Consider the following 11519-nt stretch of genomic DNA (forward strand, 5'->3'; position numbering starts at 1 on the left):
AACTACCACACGACCCAGCAATCCCACTACTGGACATTTACCCTGAGAAAACCATAATTCAAAAAGAGTCATGTACCACAATGTTCATTGTAGCTCTACTTACAATAGCCAGGACATAGAGGCAACCCAAGTGTTCATCGACAGATAAGTGGGTAAAGAAGTTGTGGCACATATATATAATGGAATATTACTCAGCCATAAAGAGAAACGAAATTGAGTTATTTGTAGCGAGGTGGATGGATCTAGAGTCTGTCCTACAGAGTGAAGTAAGTCAGAAAGAGGAAAACAAATACCGTATGCTAACACATATATATGGAATCTAAAACAAAGTTCATGAAGAACCTAGGGGCAGGAAGGGATTAAGGACACAAACGTAGAGAAAGGACTTGAGGATACGGGGAGGGGGAAGGGAAAGCTGGGACAAAGTGAGACAGTGGCATGGACATATATACACTACCAAATGTAAAATCGATAGCTACTGGGAAGCAGCCACATAGCACAGGAAGATCAGCTCGGCAATTTGTGTCCACCTAAAGGGGTGGGATAAGGGGGTGAGAGGGAGGTGCAAGAGGGAGGGGATATGGTGTTATATGTATACGTATAGCTGATTTTTTTATACAGCAGATACTAACACAATTGTAAAGCAATTATACTCCAATAAAGATGTAAAAGAAAAAAAAAGCCCAGAGATAAACCTACACACTTATGGTCCACTAAACTATGACAAAGGAGGCAAGGATATACAATGGAGAAAAGACAGTCTCTTTATAAGTGGTGCTAGGAAAAATGGACAGCTACATGTAAAAGAATGCAATTAGAACACTCCCTAACACCATACGCAAAAATAAACTCAAAATGGATTAGAGACTGAAATGTAAGACCAGACACTATAAAACTCTTAGAGGAAAACATAGGAAGAATACTCTTTGACATAAATCACAGCAAGATCTTTTTTGATCCACCTCCTAGAGTAATGGAATAAAAAACAAACAAATGGGACCAAATGAAACTTAAAAGCTTTTGCAAAGCAAAGCAAACTACAAACAAGATGAAAAGACAATCCTCAGAATGGGAGAAAATATTTGCAAACGAATCAACAGACAAAGGATTAATCTCCAATATATATAAACAGCTCATGGAACTCAACAGTAAAAAAAAGCAAACAACCCAATCCCAAAATGGGCAGATGACTTAAACAGACATTTGTCCCAAGAAGACATATAGATGGCCAAGAAGCACATTAAAAGCTGTTCTACATCACTAATTATTAGAGAAATATAAACCAGAACTACAATGAGGTATCACCTCACACCAGTTAGAACGGACATCATCAGAAAATCTACAAACAACAAATGCTGGAGGTGGTGTGGAGAAAAGGGAACCCTCTTGCACTATTTGTGGGAATGTAAATTGATACAGCCACTATGGAGAACAGTACGGAGGTTCCTTAAAAATCTAAAAATAGAATTCCCATATGACCCAGCAATCCCACTACTGGGCATATACCCAGAGAAAACCATAATTCAAAAAGACACATTCACCACAATGTTCATTGCAGCACTATTTACAATAGCCAGGTCATGGAAACAACCTAAACGCCCATAGACAGACGAATGGAAAAGAAGTGGTACATATATAAAATGGAATATTACTCAGCCATATAAAGGAATGAAATTGGGTTATTTGTAGAGACGTGGATAGATCTACATACTCTCATACAGAGTGAAGTAAGTCAGAAACAGAAAAAACAAATATTAACAAATATTAACGCATACATGTGGAACCTAGAAAAACGATACAGATGAACCGGTTTGCAAGGCAGAAATAGAGACACAAATGTAGAGAACAAATGTATGGACACCAAGGGGGGAAAGTGGAGGGGTGGTGGTGGTGGGATGAATTGTGAGACTGGGATTGACATATACACACATATGTATAAAATAGATAACCAATAAGAACCTGATGTATAAAAAATAAATTAAATTAAATTCAAAAATTAAAACAATAATATTTAAAAAAGAGAAAAAAGCATTTTCCTTCCCATAGACATATTTATATGAATGAATTATTTCCATGTTTATATCTATAAATGCAAGAAGAGGAATAAAACCTACCTTGAACCAAAAAAGAAGAAAAACATAACCCACTGGTCATACAGAGGAAAACCCTATCAGGGCACTTGCTCCAGTGGTGAACAATTCTGAAGTTGGTCAGAGGTGGGGAATCGTCTCCCATGCAGCCAGCAGCGCCCCCGCAAGGAGCATCCTCATTGCAAAGTTGGGGGACAGTGCCGAGGCATCTCTGAGTAAACGTGAGCTGAGCCCCAGGCTAGCTGCTACTGAACTGTTCCCACTCTTCCCAGGTAAAAATGTGTGCAAGTACTTGAAAGCCTAGAGGAAGGGCCGTGGAGCCACAACAGCCACAGTACACAGGCCGACTTGGTGCCTGGAGGTCAGCCAGGCTGGTCCTGGCCCCAGGCACTCTTATGGAAGCTTTCTATTTCCCTGCCTGACGTACCCCTCCTGTCCCAGCCCTCACTGTTTTTTTTTCCTTCCTCACCTTTGCCCGGGGAGAAATTCCAGCGGCAGGTATGGGTAATACATCCTCTTCTTTAGCAGGTGGGAGCCTGGCAACTCCTTCAGAAAGTCCAGCAGAGCCCCACTCACACTGGGGCACCCACAGAGCCGCAGGCCCTATTCCCTCCCACAAGCCCAGCCCCGAGACTGCTGACAGGGCAGAGAATATGACGTCAGGTACAGCTGCAGGGACTCTTGCTGCCTGGAGGGGTGTTTATATTGACCTCAGCCCAGGCACAGCTTAGAAGGGCTGGCCGGCCAGGTCAGGCTGCCCAGGTCAGCCAATCGTCACCTCTCAGGGGCTCACAGTTGCAGAAAATGGGCCTTGCTGCACCGGCCAGGTCCAAGGAACAGGTGTGGCATCCTGAGGGTCAGGATAGACAAGGGGCTGCAGCTCTAGCTTGTTTTCTAATCATTTTATCTGGTCCATGAGTGGGAGACAACTTCAAGAAGACCCTCTCTTAATGAGAGGAACCCAGGAGTCAGGGAGAGGAGGGGTGGTGGGTGGAGACAAAGGCCTGGTGCCCCGGTTGCAGTGGAAGCTTCTGGAAGACCTGGCAGAGGGAGGCCGCTCAGAGTGAAGGTCAGGGTCACAGACCTGTCGGAGCCGCTGTTTGTTAGTTCAAGTTCTGCTCTGAGGTGCTCTGGGGCAGCTCTGACCAACAGGTGAGCTGGGGGTGCTCTGCAATGAGGGCTATGGGCACAGTTCCTGTGTGCCCAGCCCTGCCGGTGTACCTGCCCAGGGGAGCTCCAAATCCTGGGAGGGGCCTGACCACTAGAGCCCCGAGGGCTGCTGGATACCTGCAAAGGTGAGCTCCGTATCCTGGGAGGGGCCTGACCACAAGAGCCCCGTGGGCTGCAGGGTACCTGCCCAGGTGAGCTCCATATCCTGAGATTGGCCTGACCACGAGAGCCCCATGGGCTGCTGGCGACCTGGTACAGGATGTCAGGACAGTCAGTGAAGCCACCGAGGATATATATCCAGTAGTTCCTAATTCCTACACACTGCTGGTCATTCTACCATCCACCAGAACATGCTATTCTGTATTAGACTTCAATGATGCCTTCTTCTGTATTCCATTATCCCAGAGTCACAAGAAGTTTTGGCTTGTGAGTGGCAGGACTCAACATACAACAGAAACAATACCGCTGAGGCGTCCTGCCCCAAGGGTTCAAAAATTCCCACACCATCTTTGGGGAAACGTTAGCTAAAGACCTAAAAGTTCTACCTCTGGAAAAGGGAACCCTCCTTCAATAGGCAGATGACATTCTGATCGCCAGCCCTACTAAGGAGGTCTCTGAACTACTTAGCCAATAAAGGATAGAAGGTGTCCAAGAAAAAGGCTAAAATATCACAGACTAAGGTGACCTGCCTGGGCTTCACTCTCACAGAAGGTCAGAGAAGGCCACCCCAGGAAAGGGAAGAAGCCATTTGCAGCCGTACCCCTTCTAAAACTAGAAGACAGCTTAGGGGTTCCTGGGGAGGCCGGGGTTTACTGCATCTGGATCCTAACTACAGTCTAATAGCTGGGCCTCGATATGAAACACTGAAAGGAAAAGATGATGATCCTTTTGAATAGAATCCAGAAGTGGCCATTGAAGAATGGAAAGAGCAGTCAATTCAGACCCTTGCCCTGGAACTCCCTAATTTAACTAAACCCTTTGACCTTTACATTCCCAGTCGAAGGTGAATCGCCCTTGGAGTATCAGTGCAAAAACTGGGACCACTTGAAATGGAACAACGCAAGAATGCCCTCCAGGTAGGAGAAACTACGGTCACCAAGGGCTTGGCCCGCCACCTCATCCGGCCAGGATACTGGGGGTATCGAAAAACCTGGAAATCAGCAGCCTGCAAGGCCAGGTCCCTCCCAAGAGAAAAGGACCCCACGTGGTGATCCTAACCACCCACCAGGCCCTGAAGTTGCAGGGATTGCTCCGTGGGCACACTGACCTCGAGTGAGGAGGCCCTCCAACTCCAGCCTCCAGAGAGACAACCGGGGGCAACAGACCCCCAAGACGACTCGTGTGACCATCACTTGACCTGGAGCTTCTCTCAGAAAACAACAAGAGTGTGCCCCAAAAGAGCAGACTACTGCTTGCAGGACTTACTGCACCCAGAGCGGAGCTAATAAGCTTGGCGGGGAAACCGTAAATAACGCTGTCACCATAGAAAAGCCTACAGACACCGCGGTGACGGCAGCCAATGAGACCGGCTGGACTCCTGGCTACTTCAAAACGCCGTTGACTCAGTGGCCGTCATGGTCCTGGATCATCACCGGCCCTGGACTGTCTGGGAGTTGAGCAGGCAGGGCTCTGACACCTGGTGCTGTTTGTACGTTAATTCAGGGGCCTAATTGAAGAAAGCGCAGACTACTGGTCAGAGCATCTAGGCTGGCAGAAACCCTCAGCCTAATGTGGCCAAACAAATGTGGGGTGGGGTAAAGCTGCCGCCCCCCAGCAACTCTGCACATCTCTTTCCTGGACCCTTAAAAGTCATTAGAATCTAAGCACTTCCAATGCTGGTGCTCAGGCAGACAAGCAGTGAGAGAGGAGGCCTGGGGACAATCAACCTCACCTGGAGGCTGCCAGGGAGCAGTTCTGCCCCTCCCCCACAGGTATGAGGACTCCCAACTCAGCACGAAGCAGTTACAGAAGAGGGGTCTGCACCCTCAGCCCCACAAGAATGAGGAACGGGACAAAAGGCAGAGGAGGGGTTTGTCGCCGGCAAAGCCCACTAAAAATTCCTGGGAGATAAAAATAGAATCTGGGCAATAAAATAAAATCTAACCTTTTTTTCCCTTTGTGCTTTGTCTAATTTCACATGCTCCTAGGTTTCCACATGCAGAGGTCCCACACCCGGCACTTCAGACCCGATTTCCTACTGCAAAATGGCTGGGCCGACACCTCAGCTCTCGGGGCCCCGTGCAGACTCGGCGACATAGAGCCTGAGCTCCAGCCAACCCGGGCCGTGGAGAGCTCTGCCCCCTCCCTCCCGCTGACGCTGCCGGGATCCCTACCCAGCAGCCTGTCCCACAGCCCACGGGGGAGCGCACGCTCTCACCTCTCCATTCTCTGATCAAAATATAAAGTTTCCTTTGCTTCTGAAGCAAACTCAGTCTCGTTCTTTTGGCTCCAGTGACCCTGGGCAGGGGGACCCTTGTTGGGACCACTCTGTAGGATCAGTAACAGAAATTGAGAACATTGTACCTTCAATGAACAGATGTGTGAGCCAAACTGTAATTAACATAGAGCAGTGTGTAAGGCTCGTGTAAAATAAGATGTTTCTAACACTTCCATTTGATATTTCCATCACTTTATTATAAGCAAGTTCAGTGGAGGGCTTTGTCTTATTTGTCAGGTCAACATTAGAGAAATGACGTGATTTCTTTCCAACGATGTACAATACATCTGATAATCTTGGCTGAAGCTTCAATCTTGTTTTGATTGCTTTTCCATTGAAAATGATACCTCTCCTTCAACTCCCCCATGTCTGAGAAGTATAAAATCTTAGAACGTATTATTACCAAAGGGGAAACGCGGGAGGAGGGATAAATTAAGAGTTTAGGATTAACACATACAAACTGTGATGTATAAAATAGATCCTCAACAAGGAACTTCTGTATAACACGGGGAACAACATTCAATATTGTGTAATAACCTATAAGGGGAAAAAATCTGCAAAAGAATACATAACTATATCTACATCATCTATCAACGATAGATAAAATGTAACCTAAAGGAGGTCGATGGTGAGCTCTTCTGCCCTGAAGATTTCAATCATCTAAAGCTCGGACTCTGCCTACTGCCCAAGGCCCTTAATGATCATACATGTACCCGTAGCTTAAAAATTTCCCAATTTGGGGTTCGGGGAGACACTGATTTGGAAAAATCCCTGGTGTTCTCCTTACATGAAAGGGGCTCTACCTACAGCTAAAACATGCCTGACACCCAGAAGATGGTACACCGTTTGATCGGGAAGAGTTTGGAAATGACACGTCATCTCCTCAGCTCCTGGTAGTCGGCTTCACCCCTGCAGCCTTTTTTCTAACAAGCTCCCCACTTGAAGAATCAGCACATTTAACCTCCTGTTTTGTACAGTTAGGAATTTGTAAGGAGGATGAACGGGAAGAGGGGGAACTAATGAGAGACCAGCTCTAGGTGTTTGGACAGGCACATGCCACTCTAATTTCCAATCAGGAAGAAGAATTAACCAAAGGCTCAGCCTGCCCCCTGGAACCACAATAGGGCCTGTAGCAATCCTGTGGTTTTGTGGCCAGTTCCCAAAAGAGGACTTAAAAATGGAGCTCAGGGGCACTGCAATTCACAAACCTGCAGGGTTATAAATGATAACGATCTTCCAAAAATACACTGAGGTAAGGCAACAAAAAAGATTCGAAAGCAAGGCAAAATTTCAGGAAAAAGTTTTCAAGAGGTACGTTGGAGTCGCCTTTAAAGCACATGAAAAGTGGCAGAACTTCGCAAATGATGCAGTTGGCCAAAACATGTATTTTTCCTAAATATATTTAGCAAAAATGCATACACTCTTTTTGGCCAACCAAACAAGCAAGACATGCAAATCAGCACTACAAAGAAGTCTCACTTCCCATCTGTCAAAAGGGCTATCCTGGAAAAGTGTAAAAACCAGAAATGCAGGACAGGCCATGGAGAAAAGGGAGTCTTGTGACACTGATGAGCGGGATGTAAAATGCCAACGGCCACTCTGGAGTAGTGTATGGTGTTTCCTAAAACATCTAAAAAACAGAGCTACAATGCATAGGGCACTTCCACTCATTGGCGTATATATTCAGAGAACCAAAAATCGACAGAACACGGGCACCTCAAAGTTTAGGGCTGCTTGGTTTGCAAGGACCTCGGCTTGGGTACACTGAAAATATCCTAGGAAAGAGAAAAATGGGTAAACAAGTTGTGGTACTTATGTACAATGGAATATAACTCAGCCATGAAATCAATATCATAAGGCTACTAACAGCATAATGAGTATATTTAGGAACGATGATGTTAAGTAAAATAAGTCAGACAGAAAAAGAAACTTATGATAACATATCACTTACCGGGGGTTTCGAAAAATTGCTACACATGAACTGAATTACAAAACAGAACACAGAGTCACACATTTAGAAAACACACTTATGGCTGCTTAAGGGGAAAGGTGAGGTGGGGTGATGCATAAAACGAGAGTTTCAAGTGAGCACAGATACCGTTCCATAAACCAAATATGTAATAGACATGACCTACTCATTGCTCAATGAACTGGACTCAACACATCCTATTCACTGCAGAAGAATACATCTGCCTAGTAAGAATCTTAAAAAGTATTTATTGGGCTTCCCTGGTGGCGCAGTGGTTGAGAGTCTGCCTGCCGATGCAGGGGACATGGGTTCATGCCCTGGTCCGGGAAGATCCCACATGACATGGAGCGGCTGGGCCTGTGAGCCATGGCCGCTGAGCCTGCACGTCTGGAGCCTGTGCTCCGCTACGGGAGAGGCCACAACAGTGAGAGGCCTGCGTAACGAAAAAAAAAAAAGTATTTATTGATATCTCTCTGTAAGTGAATCAGCTGGGTGTAAAACGGCATAAACACAGCATTGAAAATCAGCTGAACCCCATTAAAAAATAAATTATAAAAAAATAAAAATTAAAAAAACAAACAGTGAAAGAGAGAAACATTCTTACAAAATTCTTTCAGGGGCTGTGATGAAACCCTGATTGACCACATCTAGACACACAACTGGATGAGACATAAGGCTGGACACTCTTGGGGCCAAGAGGATTGGTGAGGTTGGGTGAGCAAATGCAGACCCTTTAAAGTAATACTGCGTGGTACCCATTCCATGGGTCCCAACTCTCCAGGTTCAAGGGAATCTTCCTACAGCTAAAACATGCATGGGAAACTCATAGGATGGTACATTGTGTGATCGGGAAATGTTTATAAAACACATCTCATTTTTCATCCCTGGTGCTAGGGTTTGCCATTCCAGCCGCTTTATTAACAATCTCCGCACTTGGAGAATCAGCACCTTTATTTAACCTCCTGTTTCGTACAGTTTGCAATTTGTCCAGAGGATGAACGGGAAGAGGGGGAACCAATGAGAGACCAGCTCTAGGTGTTTGGACAGGCACATGTCACTCTAATTTCCAATCAGGAAGAAGAATTAACCAAAGGCTCAGCCTGCCCCCTGGAACCAGAAAAGGGCCTGAAGCAATCCTGTGGTTTTGCGGCCAACTCCAAAAAGGCGAGTTGAAAAATGGAGCTCAGGGGCACTGCAATTCACAAACCTGCAGTGTTATAAATGATAACAATTGTCCAAAAATATACTGAGGTAAGGAAATGAAGAGGATTTGAGATCAAGGCAGTATTGGAGGAAACAGTTTTCAAGAGGTAGATTGGAGCCGCCTTTAAAGCACCTGAAAAGCGGCAGAATTTCAACAATGATGCAGTTGGCCCAAAAGGGCGTATGCGGTTTTTTCCTGAATATATTCAGGGAAAAAACGCATAAGCCCTTTTTGGCCAACGAAACAAGCGGGCAATGCACATCAGTACTACGAAGAAGTCTCACTTCGCATCGGTCAAACGGCCATCGTGAAAAAGTGTAAAACCCAGAAATGCAGGATAAGCCATGGAGAAAAGGGAGCCTTGTTATGCTGGTGGAAGGGATGTAAATTGCAAACGGCCACTCTGGAGAAGTGTATGGTGTTTCCTAAGACATCTAAAAAACAGAGCTACAGCGCATAAGGCACTTCCACTCATGGGCGTGTATCTTAGCCCCGACCCTGCGGCGGAGTCTGGATCCGGGCCAGCCACCGCCAGAGCGTCTGGTGTGCCGCTGCCTTCCAGAGCCGCCTTCTGGCCGCCCTAGCCCCGGCCAGGCCGGCGGGGAGCGCCCCCTCTGGCGCGCGCTGTGGTGGGAGGGGCCTGAGGAGGTGGGGGCCTGCAGCGGTGCCCGGCCGGGGCGGAGGCGGCCTCAGCCCCGGGCGACTAAAGGAGAAGGCGGGGCGGGAGGCAAAAAGCGTACAGCACCCAGTATTCTCAGGTGGTCTCCCATCCAAGTACTAACCAAGCCCGACCCTGCTTAGCTTCCGAGATCAGGCGCGTTCAGGGTGGTATGGCCGTACGCAGGGTTGGGGACCGCGGGCTGCCTCTTGAGGCCCAGCTTCTCTGGCGCGTGTGCCTTACCGCCAGCCCCGCGGCCAGCCCGCCCCGGCAGGGCCCCGCTGCCCGCCCAGCCAGGGGGATGGAGGTCTCGGGTACCGCGGGGTGGTGGAGGGGTTGGCGACCTCCCAGCCCAGGGCGGGAGGGACCCAGCAAACCCTTTGGCGCTTGGCGCCCCGCCCCAGATCCCGCTCGTCTCTCACAGGGATGTGGCCCCGGAACATGTCCGGGGACGTGACAGGAATCATCTTAGCCAACTCAACCCCAGACATTGTGCTCCAGGATACATGCTATGTAGTAGCACACTTCCATGACCTAATGTCCATGGGAGCAGTCTTCACTATTATGGGAGGCTCCTACACGGATTCCCACTATTCTCAGGTTTTACAGTTAACTCAGCATGAGCAAAAATTCACTTCACAAGTATATTTGTAGTAGTAAATATGACTTCCTGCAGCACTTTCTTGGCCTCTCAGGGATGTCACTACATTAGTCTGTGTGCCCTGAGGCACACACAACATGAAATATTTTGTCTTTAGGCTCATTCATCTCAGTAGCAGCAGTAATGCTAATACTCTTCATATTTTGAAAAGCATTTGCATCTAAACAAGAAGTCTTAGCAGTGGAAACTCCTACTCCTAACCTAGAATGGTTACACAAATGCTCTCCACCATTTCCTATGTTTCAAGAATCCTATCTATGTAAGTGTAAAATAAGGAAGGACTCAAGTCCTTTTCAACCAGTTTCAAGCCAACACCATAACAATTATGCCTTTCTCAATAAATGAGATAAAAGTAAAAAGTAATGTAGATTGGTCAAAGTTAAATCATAGGCTAAAATCCTGTTTATCACTATGGCATATAAATTTCATCTAGGTTCTCAAGATACAACATCACCGATTATGGAAGAACTTTTACATTTTCATCATCACACATTAATAGTGATTTTTAAAATAAGTTCTCTAGTCCTCTATATTATTTCACTAATATTGACATCTAAACTAACTCATATACATACAATAGATGCACAGGTAGAGAAAATGTGAACAATTTACTAGCCATTATTGTAATCTTAATTGCCCTATCATCATTGTAAATCCTCTACATGATACATGAAATGAATAACTCTTTCAAACCATAAAATCTATGGGTCAGTAATGATACTGAAGCTACAAATACACAGATAATGAAGATTTAAATGTTGACTTCTCTGTAATCCCCACATCGGAGCTAAAACCAGGAGAATAAATACTGATAGAAGTCAACAACTGAGTAGTTAGAGATAGTCATTGAATATTAGTTTCATCTGAAATTGTTGTACGCTCCTGAGCTGTTCCTTCTCAGGCCTAAAAAGAGCTGCTATCCCAGGACGCCTAAATTAAAGAATCCTAATACCAACAGGACCAGGCCTATGTTGTGGACAAGGGAGCTCGTTTTTGTGAGTTCAAGACTGGACAGAGTGATATGGCTGAGATATGGAGTGAATCTGGAGCCCATGGGGATGCACTTTGCAAGCTCCAGGATAGGAATGGGGCCTCTAGGGTGCCACGCCACCCACCATGCCCTCCCAAGCAGGATCTTGGCAACATTCTCTGTCAGTGATGAGGCAGCCCTAGCACTTGTCACGCCCTGATGTTGTGTCCTATGTGGGCCCCATGCTCCTGGGACCACACCCCACACTCTTCAGGTCCATGCTACAGGGTCCTTCGTGCCTCAGGAGTAGAGACCACAGAGCAAGCAGTTCCCGCCCCAACCAGCAGGAGGAGGGGAGGA

At 46.6% G+C, this 11519-nt stretch overlaps 1 pseudogene; it reads right to left on the reverse strand.

Moving 5' to 3' along the window:
* Nucleotides 1–9603: 9603 nt before the first annotated feature.
* On the reverse strand, nucleotides 9604–9712 carry LOC131766005 (5S ribosomal RNA; annotated as a pseudogene).
* Nucleotides 9713–11519: the final 1807 nt, after the last annotated feature.

The sequence above is a fragment of the Kogia breviceps genome, chromosome 11, assembly GCF_026419965.1.
Source record: "Kogia breviceps isolate mKogBre1 chromosome 11, mKogBre1 haplotype 1, whole genome shotgun sequence".
NCBI classification, from domain to species: Eukaryota; Metazoa; Chordata; class Mammalia; order Artiodactyla; family Physeteridae; genus Kogia; species Kogia breviceps.